Raw genomic sequence first — 20235 nt, forward strand, 5'->3', positions numbered from 1 at the left:
AGAGAGTAAAGCTCCCCATAGACTGATCCATCAAATACTCGCATCGCAGTTACGTCATGGATTAGATAGAGAGTACAACTCTTGCAACACTGCCCCATCAAAAACTCCCAGCGCAGGTATAGCACGGGTTACTTACAATGTAAAGCTCCCCCAACACTATCCATCAAACACACCCAGGGGAGGAACAACACGGGTTAGATACTGAGTAAAGCTCACCCTACACTCTCCTATCAAACACTCCGTGGAAAGATGCAACACGGAGTAGATGGAGAGAAAAGCTTGCTCTACACTATCCAATCAAGAACTGCCAGGGCAGGTACAGTACGGGTTAGACAGCAATGTTTAGGCTGGGTTTTCCAGAGCTTGGGGCCTTGGCAACAGAAGGCACAGCCACCAAAGCCATCAATGGTTGAACAATTATAATCAGGGATGCTCAGGAAGACAGATATCTCATGGGTGGGCGGGGGGGGGGGCGGTGTGGTGCTGGTTGGGGCTGGAGCAGTTTACAGAGCTAGGGAGGGGCGAGGCCATGGAGAGTTTTGAAAATGTATTAGAATTTTGAAAGCAAGGCGTTGCTGAACGAGAAGCCAATGTAGTTCAGCGAGCACAGGGCTGATGGGTGAGCTGGACTTGGTGAGAGTTAGGGCATGGGCAACCGAATTTTGGATCAACTCAAGTTTATGCAGGTGAGAATGTGGCAGGAATGCGTTGGAATAGTCAAGTCCAGAAGTAACAAAGGCAGGGATGACGGGTCAGCAGCGGATGAGCTGAGGCAACGGCGATGTTACAGAGGTGGAAATATGTATTCATAATTATGCTGTGGATATGTGGTCAAAAACATACTTCAGGGTTAAGTATGGCACCAAGGTTGCAAACAGTCCGGTTCAGGCACAGACACAAGTTGGGGAGAGGGATTGAGTCGGTGGCTAGAGAGCTGAGTTTGTGGCAATGACAATTACAAATATCAGAATATTTCACACGCTATCACGTGCAAAATGTGTGGATGCATTTAAAATTCAATCGGTTCCAAAACCAGGTTACAGAAAGTTACGGATTTCAAATCTTATGCAAGACAGTTCAATAAAGGGGCGGTTCAAAGGATTTCAGCTGAGTTTAAACTGCAGTTAAGTCTATTACAACGACAACTCGTGTACTCAAACGGAACAAGTTTGGGGTTTGATATAATAGAAGGTGAACTAGGTGAGAAGTGACGTAAGTTAGATTAAGAAAAAGCACTAAAATGGAACAGTCGGTAACAGAACATCAATTAGTCTCCTCTGATCATGGAGCAATCAAAAAGTCGACACACTGTTTATGAAACGAAGATAATTTGTTCAACATTTATACAAGATATTAATCTCCAGCCCATATATAGGGGTTATTAAGATAATCGGAAACAAACAAGAGCAGCCAGAATGAACATGGTTCAGTGCCCAAAGCAATCCCAGTAAATCCTGTTCTATTTACAAATGCAGCTTTTCTCCTCAGACCATTTAAAACTAAGATGAGGAGGAATTTCTTCTCTCAGAGGGTTGTAATCTGTGGAATTCTCTGCCCCAGAGAGCTGTGGAGGCTGGGTCATTGAATATATTTAAGGCTGAGGTAGACAGGTTTAACAGAGTTGTTCACAATCAGGAAGGCTTTAGATTGAGTCAGGGAACAGAGTAGTTCTGCTCACACAATCAAAGAATGGTTACAGCACGAAAGGCCATTCGGCTCGTCGAGCCCTTGCCGGCTCCCAACCAGTCTCACTGCCCCGCCCTTTCCCACCGGTCCTGCAAATGTTTTCTTTCAGATACTTATCCAATTCCCTTTTTAAAGCTGTGATTGAGTCTGCCTCCACCACCCTTTCAGGCGGTGCATTCCAGATCCTAACGACTCACTGCATAAAATAGATTTTTCTTCCATTGTCTTTGGTTCTTCTTCTCATCCACTTTAAATCCGTCACCTCTGGTTCTCGACCCCTCCACCAATGGGAACAGTATCTCTCAATCGACTCTGTCCAGACCCCTCATGATTTTGAACACCTCGATCAATTCTCCTCGCAACCTTCTCTGCTCCAAGGAGAACAACCCCAGCTTCTCCAGTCAATCCACGGAACTGAAGTCCCTAATCTCGTGAATCATTCTTGTCAATCTTTTCTGCACCCTCTCTAAGGCCATCACATCCGAATCTGCGGTGCCCAGAATTGGACACAATGATCCAGTTGAGACCGAACCAATGTTTTACAAAGGATCATCATAACCTCCTTGCTTTTGTACTCTGCGATGCCCAGGATCCTGCAAGCTTTTTTAACTGCTTTCCCAACCTGTCCTGCCACCTTCAGCGATTTGTCCACATATACCCGCAGGTCTCACTGTTCATGCATCCCCTTTAGGATTGTACCCTTTCGTTTATATTGTCTCTCTTTGTTCATTTAATCATGCTTTTCTAATTTTATTTCTTAACTCAGATTCACGGCCTCATTTTATTTCTTCCTCCGAACCCCACAACTTAATCTGGCAGCGTAATGTTGGCGAGTGGTGATTGATTGCCCTGGGAACCAACAGGAAGAGATGTCAGAGGCCGGAGGGCAGAGGGTGCAGCGTGTTCTGCAACAAATCACGGTGCTTGAGGGGTGGATCCTGAGTCGGCCCATCGGGTAAGTATGTTTCAACATCTGTTAAACAATTTATCTTTAAAAGTTAAATTGAGATTTCCTTTGTCAACAAAACAGTTTAACATCTGTCAGTATTTTATTTCCATTTATGAGTTCCTATTATGAGTTTCAGACACTTCAGTTCCAAGTGTACCAGGTATTTAAAGGACATTCATTCCCTCTTTTCATGTCGCTGTTAGTTAAAGGGACAGAGATTGATTTCCTCTCATTATGCATTTGTAGTAGTAAAAGTAACATCCTTCCTGTTGGTAGTGATTTACATTCTGTGCTGAGCGAGATGACTGGTGGCATCAACCTTTAAAATACACATTCTCGTGTTCAAATCTCTCCAGGGTCTCACCCATCCCTATCTCTGTAACCATCTCAAGCCCACCAATCCTCTTAACAGTTTGTTTTCTTTGGAACAGAGGAGGCTGAGTGCAGACGTTAATGAGGTGTAGAAAATTATGAGGGACCTAGATAGAGTGGATAGGAAGGACCAATTTCCCTTCGCAGAGGGGTCAGCAACTAGCTGAACCTTTTAGCCAGTATGTAGCAAGCCCAGCAAGAGAGGGGGAAGTTCTGGACTTTGTATTAGGGATTGAAGCTGGGCAGATGGAAGGGGTATCAGTGGGAGAGCATTGGTGCTATTGATCGTAATTCTCTTAGATTTAGGGTAGTTATGGAAAAGGACAAAGATAGACCAGGAATAAAAATTCTCAATTGGGGGAAAGCCAATTTTACTGAACTGAGATGTGGTTTAGCCAAAGTGGACTGGAAACAGCTACTTGTAATGGTGAGAGATTGGGAAATGTTGCTGTTCAGAGGGACCTTTGTGTCCTTGTACACGAATCACTGAAAGTTAACATGCAGGCACAGCAAGCAATTAAGAAAATAAATGGTATGTCGGCCTTTATTACAAGAGGAGTTGAGGATAATAGTAAACATAAGAACAGGAACATAAGAAATAGGAACTGGAGTAGGCCATACGGCCCCTCGAGCCTGCTCCGCCATTCAATCAGATCATGGCTGATCTGATCATAGACTCAGCTCCACTTACCCGCGATCACTCCATAACCCCTCATCCCCTTATCATTTAAACAACTATTTCTGTCTCAAGTTTATTCAATATCCCAGCTTCCACAGTTCTCTGAGGCAGCGAGTTCGACAGGTTTACAACCGTCTGAGAGAAGAAATTCCTCCTCATCTGTTTTAAATGGGCAGCCCCTTCTTCTAAGATCATGCCCTCTAGTTCCAGTCTCCCCCCATCTTATACGTTTCGATAAGATCACCTCTCATTCTTCTGAATTCCAATGAGTAGAAGCCAAAACTACTCAACCTTACCTCATAATTCAACCTGCTGATCCCTTATATCAACCTAGTGAACCTTCTCTGAACTGCCTCCAAAGCAATTATATTCTTTCCTAAATATGGAAACCAAAACTGCATTCAATATTCCAGGTGTGGCCTCACCAAAACCTTCTATAGATGCAGCAAGACTTCCCCGCTTTTATACTCCATCCCCTTTGCAAAAAAGGTCAAAAAACAATTGGCCTTCCTGATCACTTGCTGCACCTGCATACTATCCTTTAGTGTTTCATGCACAAGTAACCCCAGGGCCTGCTGTTTTGCGGCACATTGCAATCTTTCTCCATTTAAATAATAACTTGCTCCGAGATATCTTACTGCAATTATATAGGACCCTGCTGAGACGACACCTGGAGTATAGTGTACAGTTATGATTGCTTACCTAAGGAAGGATGTACTTACCATTGAGGATGGCAACGAAGGTTCGCCAGACTGATACCTGGGATGGAGGGATTGTCCTGTGAGGAGAGATTGAGTAGACTAGGCCTATATTCTGTACAGGTTAGAAGAATGAGAGGTGATCTCATTTTAAAACATAAAAATTCTTACAGGGTTTGACAGTATAGATCAGGGGTGTCAAACATACGGCCCGCGGGCCGAACACGGTCCCGCAAGCCTCTTCCTCTGGCCCACCACGTGTTTTAATTTATATGAACCCTCCCCTCCCCCCCGCCCCGATCTTTTGCTTGCTGACTGGAACACAACTTGAATTTGACGGCCGTCACGGAACAGGAGGAGGGTGGCGGAGGCACGGGAAAGGTCAGTCGGTGTCCACGGGGCGCAATTCTGGGACAACGAGGGCACTCACATGGACTGTCAATGGGAGATAAGTTTTGAGTGAGGCAGTGAGTAGATAAACACCAAGAGAGGGGGGGAGGAGTGTCGCTGGAACTCCAGGTGATGTAACAGATGATGGGGGTTAGTGCAGGGTAGGTAGTGAGGGGGTTGTGTTCTTGCACTTCTCCCCCCTCCTCAGCCCCAGTGAGGCGCTGATTTTAAAATTCTCAGCTAACTGTTCAAACCCCTCGATGGCCCCGCCCCTCCCTATCTCTGTAACCTCCTCCAGCCCCTACAACTTTCCCTCTCTCTGTAACCTTCTCCAGTCCCGACACCCCTCCCTATCTCTGTAACCTCCTCCAGCCCCTACAACTTTCCCTCTTTCTGTAACCTTCTCCAGTCCCGACACGCCTCCCTATCTCTGTAACCTCCTCCAGCCCCTACTCCCTCCCTATTTCTGTAACCTCCTCCAGTCCCTACACCACTACCTATCTCTGTAACCTCCTCCAGACCCTACACCCGTCCCTATCTCTGTAACATCCTCCAGCCCTACACCCCTCCCTATCTCTCTAACCTTCTTGAGCCCCTACACCTCTCCCTATCTTTGTAACCTCCTCCAGCCTTACACCCTTCCCTATCTCTGTAACCTCCTCCAGCCCTACACCCGTCCCTCTCTCTCTAACCTCTTCGAGCCCCTCCACCTCTCCCGATCTCTCTAACGTTGTTAGGGTTAACTTCAACCCACCACTAGGATTCTGTTAGCCTTAAAGTAAATGCAGGTTTTGTTAATACAAGCCGGCAGGGGAGCTATCCTTGAAGGAATGCTCGAAGATAGAGCCAGAGACATATTACTTTATACAGTTTCAGATTATAGCATTAAGTAAATACGCAAGTTCGAATTAATACAAATTGATTGATTAATACATGATTGGTACAGCGCTTCCTCCAATCTGGCTTCTATATGCCTTAATTGGCAATTCCAAATACATGTTGTTATGATTATTTTTAATTAACTCTTATCTTGCTATACAATTCAAATTCTATGTTATCTGTGTCTCTGCCCAGCTCCCAAGGCCTTTGGTCTATGAATTGGAACATCTGCTCCTCTGTGGAAGGCATCCCACACATGGTTCCCACAGTCTGGAAACAGGCTGTGGGATCCATTTTAAAAACCTCTTAACTCCATTTTAAAACATCGCAATTGTTATTATTAATTGTAATTTCATTTTGTAATCTGCCCTTTCAGTCCCTCCTGTTGATCCCTGATTATTTCTAAATAATCAGCTGACCACATATATGTTCTGAGCCATCTGCTGGAAATGGTGATATCAAGTCCATATTCCTGGGATCGCTCGTAGTTCCATCTTTTGCGGAGTCTTTACACACTACCCCTGACCATTCCCCTGGGATATTGGCACGCCATTTATATTTCTTTTTGTACATACAGTGCTTAAGCTCGGGGGTCTTGGTTGTTTCCCTAACGCGTTACAAAGTCACTCGCCTCCCGATCATGCCTTCATTACATAATTAACAAGGCTGTTTGATGTTCGGCTAGAACCACGTGGTTGTATATCTCTCTGATCTGACACATCAGATATAGTTGGATCACGATACATGTCCCTTCCACTACCATTATTATCTCAATTAAATGCCACATCAATTTGAGGACTGCGTAGGCTTCAGGTGACCAGACCTTAAAAATATCCCACCATGAACAACAATCTTACTTTCCCTGCCTTATCCTAACCTGATTCCTATGTCTCCCGCCTCGGTTTCGTTGATCAGGCGATAGGATTGGGACACTCACGACTCAGATCAGGTGTTCATGCCGTTTTTTTTTGTTTGATTTACTCTCTTTGGATCTAGCAAAGGCTTTCTGCGTTCTTGGTTACGGGCCTTGGCCAACCTCTTCTTCCTGCATCTCTTGTATCTGCCTGTGCAGTCTCCCAGGAGCATCAACACCACTATCAGCTGCACTAGGACTAACACATGGGATATAATTCGAATCCCTATCTTGTAACTTTACTCGGGTAAGCCTCGCCTGTCTTTGCACTTGTTACATAACATCACCAACCAACTCAAGGCTATTACTATCTTTACTGCCACTAGGATATGGGAAAGGATCCTTATCCAGGGATGTATAATCTCAAGTACCAAGGCGGGTTTTTCAGGTTATCCTTTATTTCACTGTCCAGTTCTTCAGCTTTCTCCTTCAGCTCTTAATATCTTTTAATGTTATTTCTTGAGCTCAATTAAGTCTTCAGGTAACAGGTGAATTGATTGTGCTTGCTCTTCCATGTAAACATCCATGCCTTGCTTAATCTCATCACTTATATTTCATGTCATTGTCTTCCTGGCATGTCATGTTTGCTCTTCCCACTGCCACTGACAGTCTTGGAGTAACGTAAGTTCCCAGGCTAGTTACCACACAATATTCTCCTCGCCCATGATAGGTGTAATGTGTGGATTCGGTTCGGGCAGGGTTTATTCCCATGACACATCCTTCCGTAGTATTGTCAAACCCGCAGCTATCCTTGCTCCCGTCTCCCACTGGGTGAGGGCATATACTTAGACTCCCTTCTCTCCGGCACATAGATAAAGATATTCCCCTTATATTTCCATTCTTTTTGATCTCATACTGGTCCATCGCCGATGCACTCTTCCCCTCATATATGTTTGTTTCCCCTCACATCCTCCTGTAACCGCATACACCCTTGTCATTCCTTTCAAAAAGGGCCACATTACAGCAAAAGTCTAAAGGAACAAAGTGTGTTAAAAAGACAAGCCTGAAGGCTCTGTGCCTCCATGTGAGGAATATTCGTAATAAGGTGGACGAATTAACTGCACAGGCACCAATTAATGAATATGATATAATTGGCACCACGGAGACATGGCTGTCCTAAGACTGTGTCCCCTGGTTCTGGACTTCCCCAAAATCGGGAACAAGCTACCCGCATCTAACCTGTCCCGTCCCGCCAGAATCCTTATGTTTCTATGAAATCCCCTCTCATCCTTCTCAACTCCAATATATAAAAATCCAGTTGATCCAGTCTCTCCTCATATGATAGTCCAGCCATCCCGGGAATCAGTCTGGTGAACCTTCGCTGCACTCCCTCAATAGCAAGAACGTCCTTCCTCAGATTATGAGACCAAAACTGAACACAATATTCCATGTGAGGCCTCACCAAGGCCCTGTACAACTGCCATAAGAATCTGTTGAATCTGCATTTTACTGTAACTCTATGACATTCTGAACCGATAAAGAAATGGAATCGTGAAATGTATCTGTGTCTCTCAGTCTCTGCCTCACTCTCTACCTCTGTCTCTTTAGAGATCTGTGCATGTGTTTGCGTGTTTGAGTCTTTGTCTCCCTCACGCTGCCTCTCTCTGACTCACTCTGTCTTTCCCTGTTTTTCTGTTTGTCTCGATCTCTCAATCTGCCCGTGTCTTTCTCACAGTGTCCAGTTCTGTTCCAAAGGGATTCTCACAGTCTCTCCGTCTGACTGTCTCTCTCTTTCCCATCATCACTGTCTGTCGATGTCTCTGCCTGTCTGTCTCTCTTTGCCTGTCTCTGTTCGACCCTCTCTCTAACCTGTTGAGTATTTCCATCATTTTCTGTTTTTATCTCTGTCTCTCGCTCTCACCTCTCACTATCTCTCTCTCTCTCTCTTTGACGCTCCCTTTTTCCATGTCTTTGTCTTTGTCTCTGGCTTTCCTGTACTCTTTGCCTCCCTCTCTTTATGGAGCACACACACACACATATCTGTGTATGTGTGTGTTTGAGTCTTTGTTTCACTCAGTCTGCCTATCCCTCTCAGTCTCACACTTGCTCTCTCTCTATTTCTCTAGCTCGCTGTCTGTCTCTCCCTGTTCCTGTTTTTGTATCTGTCTCTCAATGTGTCTGTCTCTTTCTCATGGTGTCTAGTTCTTTTCACAGCTCGATTCCTGCTGTCTCAAAATCTACACCCGTCAGTACCTCGTCAGTATCGTCGTGAGTATCCCCACCTGTCATGCGGGAGGAAGCATTTTCGAAATGTAGAATTGTACTTCTGTTATTCGGTATAGATTCATATTAAAAGTTCCAGAGCAACATAGAAGAGTAAAAATACAGCAAGACGATATTGGCTCTTCCAGATTTTTAGGCAACGGAGACTTTTTCAGGAATCTGTGGTGTTCTGAAGCAGAGAGATGGATGATTGAGTTATATCTTAGTAACATTTAAAAACGCAAAGACGCAGTAATCGTGGCCGAGTGGTTAAGGCGATGGACCAGATGTCCATTGGAGTTTACCCGCGCAGGTTCGAATCCTGCCGACTACGGATTTCAGCATTTTTCATTCAATTTCAGACTTTAACCAGGTTTCTGCAAAACGGATCGAGAGTTGGATGGAATAACGTCCCACACCTTTCAACACTGACATGTTATTCTCATTTTCATTAATCTGCAATACATACGGATAGAAAAAGGCAAAAATCAGCCAAATTAGCGACAGTGATTCAGCCTGTCTATCCCTCTATATGTCTAAGGCACTCTGTGTATGTCCATTGGTGCATCTATATTTTTGGTTATGTATGCGTGTGTGTCTCTGTGTCTGTCTATCTGTGTGTGTGTCTCTGTGTCTGTCTATCTGTGTATATGTCTCTGTGTATGCGCAACTGTCTGCGGATATCATCACCATGAATTTGGTATGTCCTGGAACTTTTAAAAAAGATTTGGGGAAAATAATACGGTTGTGACATTTATATCGGCTTTGCTTCAGCGACAGCATTTTCGACTTCAAGTCCCACTCCTGAGACTTGAGCATATAATCTTGGTTGACACTCAAGTGCAGTACTTGGGGAATTTTGCATTGTTGAAGAAGTTGACTTTCGGATGAAATGTTAAATTGAAGCTCCATCTGCTCTCTCGGGTGAATGTGAATGTTCCGACAGCATTTTTCGATAAAGAGTACTGAGTTGCCCCCATGTCACTTTTATATAAATATTCTGAAATGCTCACTGAAAACCTGTGTGTATGCGTGTGTCTGTGAGGGTGGAGCTCAAGCCCAGATTCTCACAGAGACAGAATGTGAAGGTTCACAATTCCAGAATGGCCGAGTGTATAAGTCGTTGCATTTAAGATCCAATGGGTTTATAGTTACGTGGGTTCGAACCCCACTCCTGGTAACTCTTGAATTTAACACCGATTTTCTCCCATCCTGCTCAGTGATACCCTAATGCCTTCTGTTGAAACTGTAACTCTGTCACATTCTCAACTGACCAAGAAATGGGATTGTGAAGTGCCTCTCACTCTATGTCTTTAGAGAGCTCTGTATATCTTTACGTGTTTGAGTCTCTGACTCAATGTGTCTGAGGACCAACAAGCTGAATTCAGGGAGCTAGGAGTTAAATTAAAAAGTAGGATTTCAAAGGTCGCAAACTCATAATTGCTACCAGCGCCACCTGCTAGTCGGAGCAGGAATCGCAGGATAGCTCAGATGAATACGTGGCTTGAAGTGTGGTGCAGATGGGAGGGATTCATGTTCTGGGACTTTGGAACCGGTTCTGCGGGAGGTGGGACCAGAACGAAACCGGACGGTCTGCACCTGGGCAGGACCAGCACCAATGTTCAAGGGGGAGTGCATGCTAGCGTTTCTGGGGAGGGTTTAAAGTAATATGGCAGGGCGACGGTAGACAGAGGGAAGTAGAATGGGCGCAGAAGTGAAAGAATAAAAGTAAAGGTGGAGGGCAGAGAAACCCACGGCAAAAATCAAATAGGGCCACTTTACAGCAAAATTCTAAAGGGTCAACGTGTGTTAAAATAACAAGCCTGGAGGTTCTGTGCCTCATTGCGAGGAGTATTCGTAATAAGCTGGACGAATTAACTGCACAAGCAGCAATTACTGAATATGAAATAATTGACATCACGGAGACATGGCTCCAGGGTGACCAAGGCTGGGAATTCAACATTCAGGAAGCATAGACAGAAATGAAAAGGTGGTAGGGTAGCGTTGCTGGTTAAAGAGGAAATTAAGGCAATAGTGAGGAAATTAAGGCAATAGTAAAGAACGACATTAGCTTGGATGAAGTGGAATATGAATGGGTGGAGCTGCGGAATACCAAAGGGAAGAAAACGCAAGTGGAGTTGTGTACAGATCAGCAGACAGCAGTAGTGAGGTTGGGGACAGCATCAAACAAGAAATTAGGGATGCGTGCCATAAAGATACAGCTGTTATCAAAGGCGACTTTACTTTACATGTAGATTGTGCTAACCAAACAGGTAGCAATATGATGGAGGAGTATTTCCTCGAGCGTATTACGGATGGTTTTCTCACTCAGTATATCGAGGGATCATCTAGAGGGCTGGCCATCCTAGACTGGGTGATGTGTAATGAGAAAGGACCAATTAGCAATCTTGTTGTGCGAGGCCCCTTGGGAAAGAGTGACCATAATAAGGTAGAATTCTTTATTAAGGTGGCGAGTGACACAGTTAATTCAGAGACTAGGGTCCTGAATTTAAGGAAAGATAACTTCGATGGTATGAGGCGTGAATTTGCTAGAATAGACTGGCGAATGATACTTAAAGGGTTGAAGGTGGATAGGCCATGGCAAACATTTAAAGATCAAATGGATGAACTTCAACAATTGTATTTCCCTGTCTGGAGTAAAAATAAAACGGGGAATGTGGCTCAACCGTGGCTAACAAAGGAAATTAAGGATAGTGTTAAATCCAGGGAAGAGGCATATAAATTGGCCAGAAAAAGCTTCAACCTGAGGACTGGGAGGAATTTAGAATTCGGCAGAGGAGGACAAAGGGTCTAATTAGGAGGGGGAACATAGATTATGAGAGGAATCTTGCTGGGAACATAATAAAGTTCGATAGATATGTGAAGACAAAAAGATTAGAGAAGACAAACGTAGGTCCCTTGCAATCAGATTCAGGTGAATTTATAATGGGGAAGAAGGCAATTGTAGACCAGTTGAACAATCACTTTTGTTCTGTCTTCACGAAGGAAGAAACGCATAACCTTCCAGAAATACTAGGGCACCAAGGATCTAGCGAGAAGGAGGAACTGAAGGAAATCCTTATCAGTCAGGTAATTGTGTTCGGGAAATTGATGGGATTGAAGGCCGATAAATCCCCGGGGCCTGATAGTCTGCATTGGAAAGTACTTAAGGAAGTGGCCCTAGAAATAGCGGATGATCATTTTCGAACAGTCTATCGACTCTAGATCAGTTCATATGAACTGAAGGGTAAATAATGTTACACCACATTTTAAAAAAGGAGGGAGATAGAAAGCGGATAATTACAGACCGGTTAGCCTGACATCAGTACTGGGGAAAATGTACGAATCAATTTATTAAAGATGAAATAGCAGCGCATTTGGAAAGCAGTGACAGGATCGGTCCAAGCTGCATGAATATATGAATGGGAAATCAAGCTCGACAAAACTTCTGGAATTATTTGAGGATGTAGCTAGTATAATGTACAAGGGCAACCAGTGGATGTGGTGTATTTGGACTTTCAAAAGGCTTTCAACAAGGTCCCACACACGTATTGGTGTTCAAAGTTAAAGCACATGGTATTGGGGGTAATGTACTGATGTGGATAGAGAACTGGTTGGCAGACAGAAAGCAGAGAGTCGGGATAAACGGTCCTTTTCAGAAAAGCAGGCAGTGACTAGTGGGGTGCCACAGCGCTCAGTGCTGGGATCCCAGCTATTTACAATATACATTAATGATTTAGATGAAGGAATTGAGTGTAATATCTTCAAGTTTGCAGATGATACTAACAGGGTGGCGGTGTGAGCTGTGAGGAGGACGCTAAGAGGCTGCAGGGTGACTTGGACCGGTTAGGTGAGAGGGCAAATGCATGGCAGATGCAGTATAATGTGGATAAATATGAGGTTATCCACTTTAGTGGCAAAAACACGAAGGCAGAATATTATCTGTATGGCAGCAGATTTGGAAAACGGGAGCTGCAACGAGACCTGGGTGTCATGGTACATCAGTCATTGAAAGCTGGCATGCAGTTCCAGCAGGCAGTGAAGAAGGTAAATGGTATGTTGGCCTTCATAGCTAGGGGATTTGAGTATCGGCGCAGGGAGGTCTTACTGCAGTTGTACAGGACCTTTGTGAGACCTCACCTGGAATATTGTGTTCAGTTTTGGTCTCGTAATCTGAGGAAGGTCTTTCTTGCTATTGAGGGAGTGCAGCAAAGGTTTACCTGACTGATTCCCGGGATGGCAGGACTGACATATGAGGAGAGATTGAATCGACTGTGTCTGTGTGTCTGTCTATCTGCATATATGTCTCTGTGTATGTGCAACTGTCTGTGGAAATCATCACCGTGAACTTGGTATGTCCTGGAACTTAAAAAAAAAGACTTGGGGAAAGTAATACGGCTGTGAACTTTTGTCTCAGCTTTGGTTCAGTGGCAGCATTCTCGACTGAATCAGGAGTTTGTGTGTTCAAGTCGCACTCCTGAGACTTGAGCATATAATCTTTGCTAACACTCAACTGCAGGACTTGGGGAATTTTGCATTGTTGAAGCTGTTGACATTCGGATGAAATGTTAAATTGAAGCTCCGTCTGCACCCTCGGGTGGATGTGAGAGGTCCCAGAGCATCACTTCAAAAAGAATAGGAGAGTTGCCCCCGTGTCAATATTGCTAAAAATGATCGGAAATGCTCCCTGAAACCCGATGTGCATGTGTGTGGCTGTGGGGGTGGAGATGAAGCCCAGATTCTCACAGAGACAGAATCCAATTGCTGACGGGACCAGGATGGCCGAGTGGTTAAGGCGTTGGGCTGGTGATCCAATGGGTTTTTACGCTCGTGGGTTCGTATCCCAGTCCTGGTGATTGCTTAATTAAACAAAGATTTTTTTCCCATCCTGCTCAGTGATACCCGAATTTCATCTGTTACATTTGCATTTTTCTGTAACTCGGTGACACTCTGAGCAGATAATGAAATGAAATTGTGCAATGTATCTGTGTCGCTAAGTCTCTGCCTCTCTCTCCCTTTAGAGAGCTGTGTATGTGTTTGTGTATTTGAATCTTTGTCTCTCTCATTCTGCCTCTCTCTGATTCACTCTGTCTGTCCCTTTTACTTTGTTTGTCTCTGTCTCTCAATCTGTCTCTTTCTCACGGTGTCAAGTTCTGTTGCAAAGGGATTCTCTCAGACTATCTGTCTGACTGTCTCTCTCTTTCCATCATCTCTGTCTGTCCATGTCTTTGCCTGTCTCTATTACTCCCTGCCTCCAACCTGATGAGTATTTCCATCATTTTCTGTTTTTGCCTCTTTGTCTCTCTCTCTATCTGTCTTTTTCTCTATCTGTCTCCCTCTTTGTCTCTCTCTTTGTCCCTGCCTTTTTCTTTTCATTCCATCACTATTTGCCTCCCCTCAGTCTCAAACTTTATGTCTCTCTGTGTCTGTATCTCACTTTCTGTCACTCCCTGTTTCCCTGTTTGTCTCTGTTTCTCAATGCGTCTCTCTCTTTCTCACGGTGTCCAGTTCTGTTCCAATCGGATTCACTCAGTCTCTCTTTCTGACTGTCTCACTCTTTCCCATCATCTCTGTCTGTCTATGTCTCTGCCTGTCTGTCTCTCTTTGTCTGTCTCTGTTAGTCCCTGTCTCTAACCTGATAAGTGTTTCCATCATTTTCTGCTTTTGTCTCTATCTCTCTCTATCTGTATCTCTCCTTGTCACTGTATTTATCATTGTCTTTCTCTCATTCTATCCCTCTCTCTCTTAATAGATCACACACACAGACCTCTGTGTATGTATGTGTTTGAGTCTTTTTCTCACTCAGTCTGCCTCTCATTCTCAGTCTCACACTTTCTGTCTCTCGTTGTCTCTATCTCGCTGTCTGTCTCTCCCTGTTTGTCGGTTTGCCTCTGTCTCTCAATGTGTGTGTCGACTTTTCATGGTGTCCAGTTCTATTCACAACTCGATTCCTGCTCTGACAGAACTGATGCTCGTCAGTTTCTCGTTTGTACAGTGGTGAGTATCCCCACCTGTCATGAGGAGTCCGGGGATCAATTCCCCGACGGGGAGGCAGCTGTTTCAAAATGTTGAATTTTACTTCTGTTTCTTGGAAGAGATTCATATTAAAATGTTCCAGAGCAATATAGAACTGTAAAAATACAGGTAGAGGAGATTGCCTCTTCCTGATTTTGAGCAAACGGAGACTTTTTCATGATTCTTTGGCCGTCTGCTGCACAGAGATGGATGACTGAGTTGTTTCTGCGTAACGTTCAAGGAGGCAGAAATGCATTAGTCGTGGCCGAGTGGTTAAGGCGATGAACTCGAAATCCATTGAGTTTTCCCCATGCAGGTTCGAATCCTGCAACTTCGATACCCAGCATTTTTCATTGCATTTCACAATTTAACCATGTCTCTACAAAACTGATCCTGAGATAGGTGGAATAACATCCCACACCTTTCAACACTGACATCTCTTTCTGATTTTTATTAATCAGCAATATTAAAGATACATACGGATAGAAAAACGCAAAAAGCTGTCAAAGTTTCTACAGTGATTCAGACTGCCTATCCTTCTATATGTCTAAGGCATCGGTGCATCTCCGTTGGTGCGTGTAACTGTCTGTGGAAATCACCACCATGAATTTGGTATGTCCTGGAACTTATAAAAAAGAATTGGGAAAAATAATACTGTTGTGAACTTTGGTATCGGCTTTGTTGCAGTGGCAGCAGTCTCGACTGAATCAGGAGTTTGTGTGTTCAATTCCCACTCCTGAGACTTAAGCATATAATCTTGGCTAACACTCTAGTGCAGCACTTGGGGAATTTTGCATTGTTGAAGCTGTTGACGTTCGGATGAAATGTTAAATTGAAGCTCCGTCTGCACCCTCGTATGGATGTGAAACATCCCAGAGCATTACTCGAAAAAGAATAGGAGAGTTGCCCCCGTGTCAATATTACTAAAAATGTTCGTAAATGCTCACTGAAAAACGATGTGTATGTGTGTGTCTGTGGGAGTGGGGTTGAATCCAGATTCTCGCAGAGACAGAATCCAGATTGTGACAGGACCAGGATGGCCGCGTGGTTAAGGCGGTGGCTTTAAAATTCAATGGACTTTTCCCGCGTGGGTTTGTACCTCACTCCTGGTATCTCTTTAATTTAACACGGATTTCCTCCCATTCTGATCAGTGATACCGGATTTTCATCTGTTGAATCTGTAATTTTCTGTACCTATGTGACACTCTGAGCCGATAATGAAATGAAATTGTGAAATGTATCTGTGTCGCTCGGTCTCTGCCTCTCTCTCTCTTTCGAGAGCTGTGTATGCGTTTGTATGTTTGAGTCTTTGTCTCAATCTATCTGTCCCTGTTTCTCGATTTGTCTCTGTCTCTCAATCTGTCTCTTTCTCACGGTGTCCACGTTTGTCCCAATGGGATTCTCTCAGATTCTTTGTCTGACTGGCTCTCTCTTTCCCATCATTTCTGTCTGACCATGTCTTTGCCTGCCTCTGTTCGTCCCTGTCTCTAACCTGATAAGTATTTCCATCATTTTCATTTTTTGTCTCTATCTCTCTCTCGCTATCTGTCTCTCTCCTTGTCACTGTCTTTATCATTGTCTTTCTCTCACTCTTTCCCTCTCTTTCTTTATAAATCACACACACACATCTCTGTATATGTTTGTATTTGAGTCTTTTTCTCACTCAGTCTGCCTCAGACTCATACTTTCTGTCTCTCGTTATCTCTATCTCGTTGTCTGTCTCTCCCTGTTTGTCGGTTTGTCTCTGTCTCTCAATCCGTCGGTCGGCTTCTCATGGTGTCCAGTTCTGTTCACATCTCGATTCCAGGTCTGACAGAGCCACTATCTGTCAGTTCATCGTTAGTATAGTGGTGAGTATCCCCGCCTGTCATGCGGGAGGCTGGGGTTCAATTCGCCGACGAGGAGGCAGTTGTTTCAAATATACAAAGTTTTACTTTTGTTTCTTGGTATCGACTCATGTTAAAAAGTTCCAGAGTATATAGAACATTAAAAATACAGCAAGATCAGATTGCTGCTTCCAGATTTTTAGCAAACGGAGACCGTTTCAGGATTCTGTGGCCGTCTGCTGCACAGAAATGGATGACTGAGTTTTATCTGAGTAACATTTAAAGAGGCAGCGGACCAGTAGTTGTAGCCGAGTGGTTAAGACGATGGACTGAAAATCCATTGGGGTTTCCCCGTGCAGATTTGATTCCGGCCGACTGCGTTTCTCAGCATATTTCATTCTGTTTGATAATTTAACCAGTTTCATGCAAAACTGATTCTGAGATAGATGGAACAAAAGCCAGCCGAAGTAGCGACAGTGAACCTGCCTGTCTATCCATCTATTTGTAGAAGGCACTCTGTGTATATCTTGATCTGGGTGTCATGGTACATCAGTCATTGAAAGTTGGCACGCAGGTGCAGCAGGCGGTGAAGCAGGCAAATGGCATGTTCGCCTTCACAGCTGGGTGATTTGAGTACAGGAGCAGGGAGGTCTGACTGCAGTTGTACAGACCCTTGGTGGGGTCACACCTGGAATATTGTGTTTAGTTTTGTTCTCACAATCTGAGGAAGGACGTCCTTGCTATTGAGGGAGTACAGCGAAGATTCACCAGCTTTATTCCCGGGATGGCAGGACTGACATATGAGGAGAGACTGGATCAACTGGGCTGGTATCCACTGGAGTTTAGAAGAATGAGAGGCGCTCCCATAGAAATATATAAAATTCTGACGAGATTGGACAGGTTAGAGGCGGGTAGAATGTTCCCATTGCTGTGGAATTCGAGAACCAAGGGTGACAGTGTAAGATTAAGTGGTAAGGTATTTAGGACCGAAATGAGGAGAAACTTCTTCACTCTGGCATTCTCTACCGCAGAAAGTTGTTGAGGCCAGATCGTTAGATATATTCAAAACGGAGTTAGATATGGCCCTTACGGCTAAAGGGATCAAGGGGTATGGAGAGAAAGCAGGAAAGGGGTACTGAGTTTGAATGATCAGCCATGATCTTATTGAATGATGGTGCAGGCTCGAAGGGCCGAATGGCCTACTCCTGCAACTAATTTATTTGTTTCTATGTTTCTATGTTGATGCGTGTATATTTTTGGTTATTGTGTGTGTGTGTGTCTGTGTATGTCGGTCTGTATGCATGTCTCTGTGCATGTGCAACTGTCTATGGAAATCATCACCATGAATTTGGTGCGTCCTGGAAATTTTAAAAAGCTTCGGGAAAATAATACGGTTGTGATCTTTGGTATCGGCTTTTTTTCAGTGGCTCCATTCTCGACTGAATCAGGAGGTAGTATGTGTCAGTCGCACTCCTGAGACTTGAGCACGTCATCTTGGCTGACATTCAAATGCAGTGCTTGGGGAATTTTGCATTGTTGAAGCTGTTGACATTCGGATGAAATGTTAAATTGAAGCTTCATCTGCACACTCGGGTGGATGTGAAAGGTCCCATAGCCTTCTCATGGTGTCCAGTTCTATTCACAGCTCGAATATGGCTTTGACAAAACCCATGCGCATCAATTCCTCGTGGGAAAGTGATGAATATCCCCATCTGTCACACGGGAGACCACGGTTCAATTCCCAAACGGGGAGGCTGCATTTTACAAAAGGCAGAATTTTGCTTCTGTTTCTTGGTATAGATTCATATTAAAAAGTTCCAGAGCAATATAGAGCAGCAAAAATACAGCCTCTTCCAGATTTTTAGCAAACGGTGACTTTTTCACTATTCTGTGGCCGTCTGCTGCACAGAGATGGATGGTTGAGTTTTAACTGAGTAACATTAAAAAAGGCAGCGAGCGAGTAGTCGTGGCCCATTGGTTAAGGCCATAGACTAAAAATCCATTCGGGTTTCACCGCATAGATTTGAATCCTGCCGACTCCGTTTCTCAACATATTTCATTCTGTTTGACAATTTAAACAGGTCCCTGCAAAACTGATTCTGAGATAGACGGAACAAGGTCCCACACCTTTCAATGCTGCCGCTATTTTCTTTCTTTCAATAATCTGCAATATTCACGATACATACGGATAGAAAATCGCAAAAATTAGCCAAAGTTGCGACAGTGATTCAGCCTGTCTATCCCTCGAGATGTCTAAGGCATCTGTGCATGTCCGTTGGTGCTTGTAAATTTTTGTGTGTGTGTCTCTGTGTCTGTCTATCTGTAAAAATGTCTATGTGTATGTGCAACTGTCTGTGGAAATCATCACCATGAATTTGGTATGTCCCAGAACTTAAAAAAAAGACTTGGGGAAAGTAATATGGCTGTGAACTTTTGTCTCAGCTTTGGTTCAGTGGCAGCATTCTTGACTGAATCAGGAGATTGTGTGTACAAGTCGCACTCCTGAGACTTGAGCATATAACCTTGGCTAACACTCAACTGCAGCATTTGGGGAATTTTGCATTGTTGAAACTGTTGACTTTCGGATGAAATCTTAAATTGAAGCTCCGTCTGCGCACTCGGGTGGTTGTGAGAGGTCCCAGAGCTTTGCTCGAAAAAGTATAGGAGAGTTGCCCCCGTATCAATATTCCGAAAAATGTTCGGAAATACTCCCTGAAACCCGATGTGTTTGTGTGTGTCTGTGGAGGAAGAGTTGAAGCCCAGATTCTCACAGAGACAGAATCTAATCGCTGACAGCACCAGGATGGCCGAGTGGTTAAGGCGTTGGGCTTAAGATCCAATGGGTTTATACCGGCGTGGGTTCGAACCCCACTCCTGGTAATTACTTAATTAAACAGTGATTTTTCCCATTCTGCTCAGTGATAACTGATTTTCATCTGTTGCATTTGCATTTTTCTGTAGCTCATTGACAATCTGAGCAGATAATGAAATGAAATTGTGAAATGTATCTGTATCGCTCAGTCTCTGCCTCTCGCTCTGTCTTTAGAGAGCTTTATATGTATTTGTGTGTTTGAGTCTTTGTCTCTCTCAGTCTGCCTCTCTCTCATTCACTCTGTCTGTCCCTGTTTCTCTGTTTGTCTCTGTCTCTCAATCTGTCTCCTTCACACGGTATCCAGTTCTGTTCCAATGGGATTCTGTCATACTCTCTATCTGACTGTCTCGTTCTTTTCCATCATCTCTGTCTTTGCCTGTCTCTGCTCGTCCCTGTCTCTAACCTGATGAGTATTTCCATCATTTTCTATTTTTGTCTCGATGTCTCTCTCTCTCTATTTATCTTTCTCTCTATCTGTCTCCCTCTTTGTCTCTCTCCTTGTCCCTGTCTTTCTCTCACTCTTTCCCTCCCTCTCTTTATAAATCAGACAAACACATCTCTGTATATGTATGTGTTTGAGTCTTTGCCTCACTCAGTCTGACCCTAACTCTCAGTCTCAAACTTTCTGTCTCTCTCTGTCTCTACCTCGCTGTCAGTTTCTCCCTGTTTTGCTGTTTGTCTCTGTCTCTCAATGTGCCTGTCTCTTTCTCACGGTGTCCAGTTGTGTTCCAATGGGATTCTCGCAGTCTCTGTC

The 20235-nt window shown here is 44.1% G+C and overlaps 2 non-coding genes across 2 annotated transcripts; both read left to right on the forward strand.

Annotated features, from left to right (window-relative positions):
* Positions 1–13540: 13540 nt before the first annotated feature.
* Positions 13541–13623, forward strand: trnat-ggu (transfer RNA threonine (anticodon GGU)). Its single transcript has one exon. It is a non-coding gene; the product is annotated as a tRNA-Thr (tRNA).
* A 5783-nt stretch (positions 13624–19406) lies between these two features.
* trnal-uaa (transfer RNA leucine (anticodon UAA)) lies at positions 19407–19489 on the forward strand. The gene has a single exon. It is a non-coding gene; the product is annotated as a tRNA-Leu (tRNA).
* Positions 19490–20235: the final 746 nt, after the last annotated feature.

Source organism: Pristiophorus japonicus, chromosome 23 (assembly GCF_044704955.1).
Source record: "Pristiophorus japonicus isolate sPriJap1 chromosome 23, sPriJap1.hap1, whole genome shotgun sequence".
NCBI classification, from domain to species: Eukaryota; Metazoa; Chordata; class Chondrichthyes; family Pristiophoridae; genus Pristiophorus; species Pristiophorus japonicus.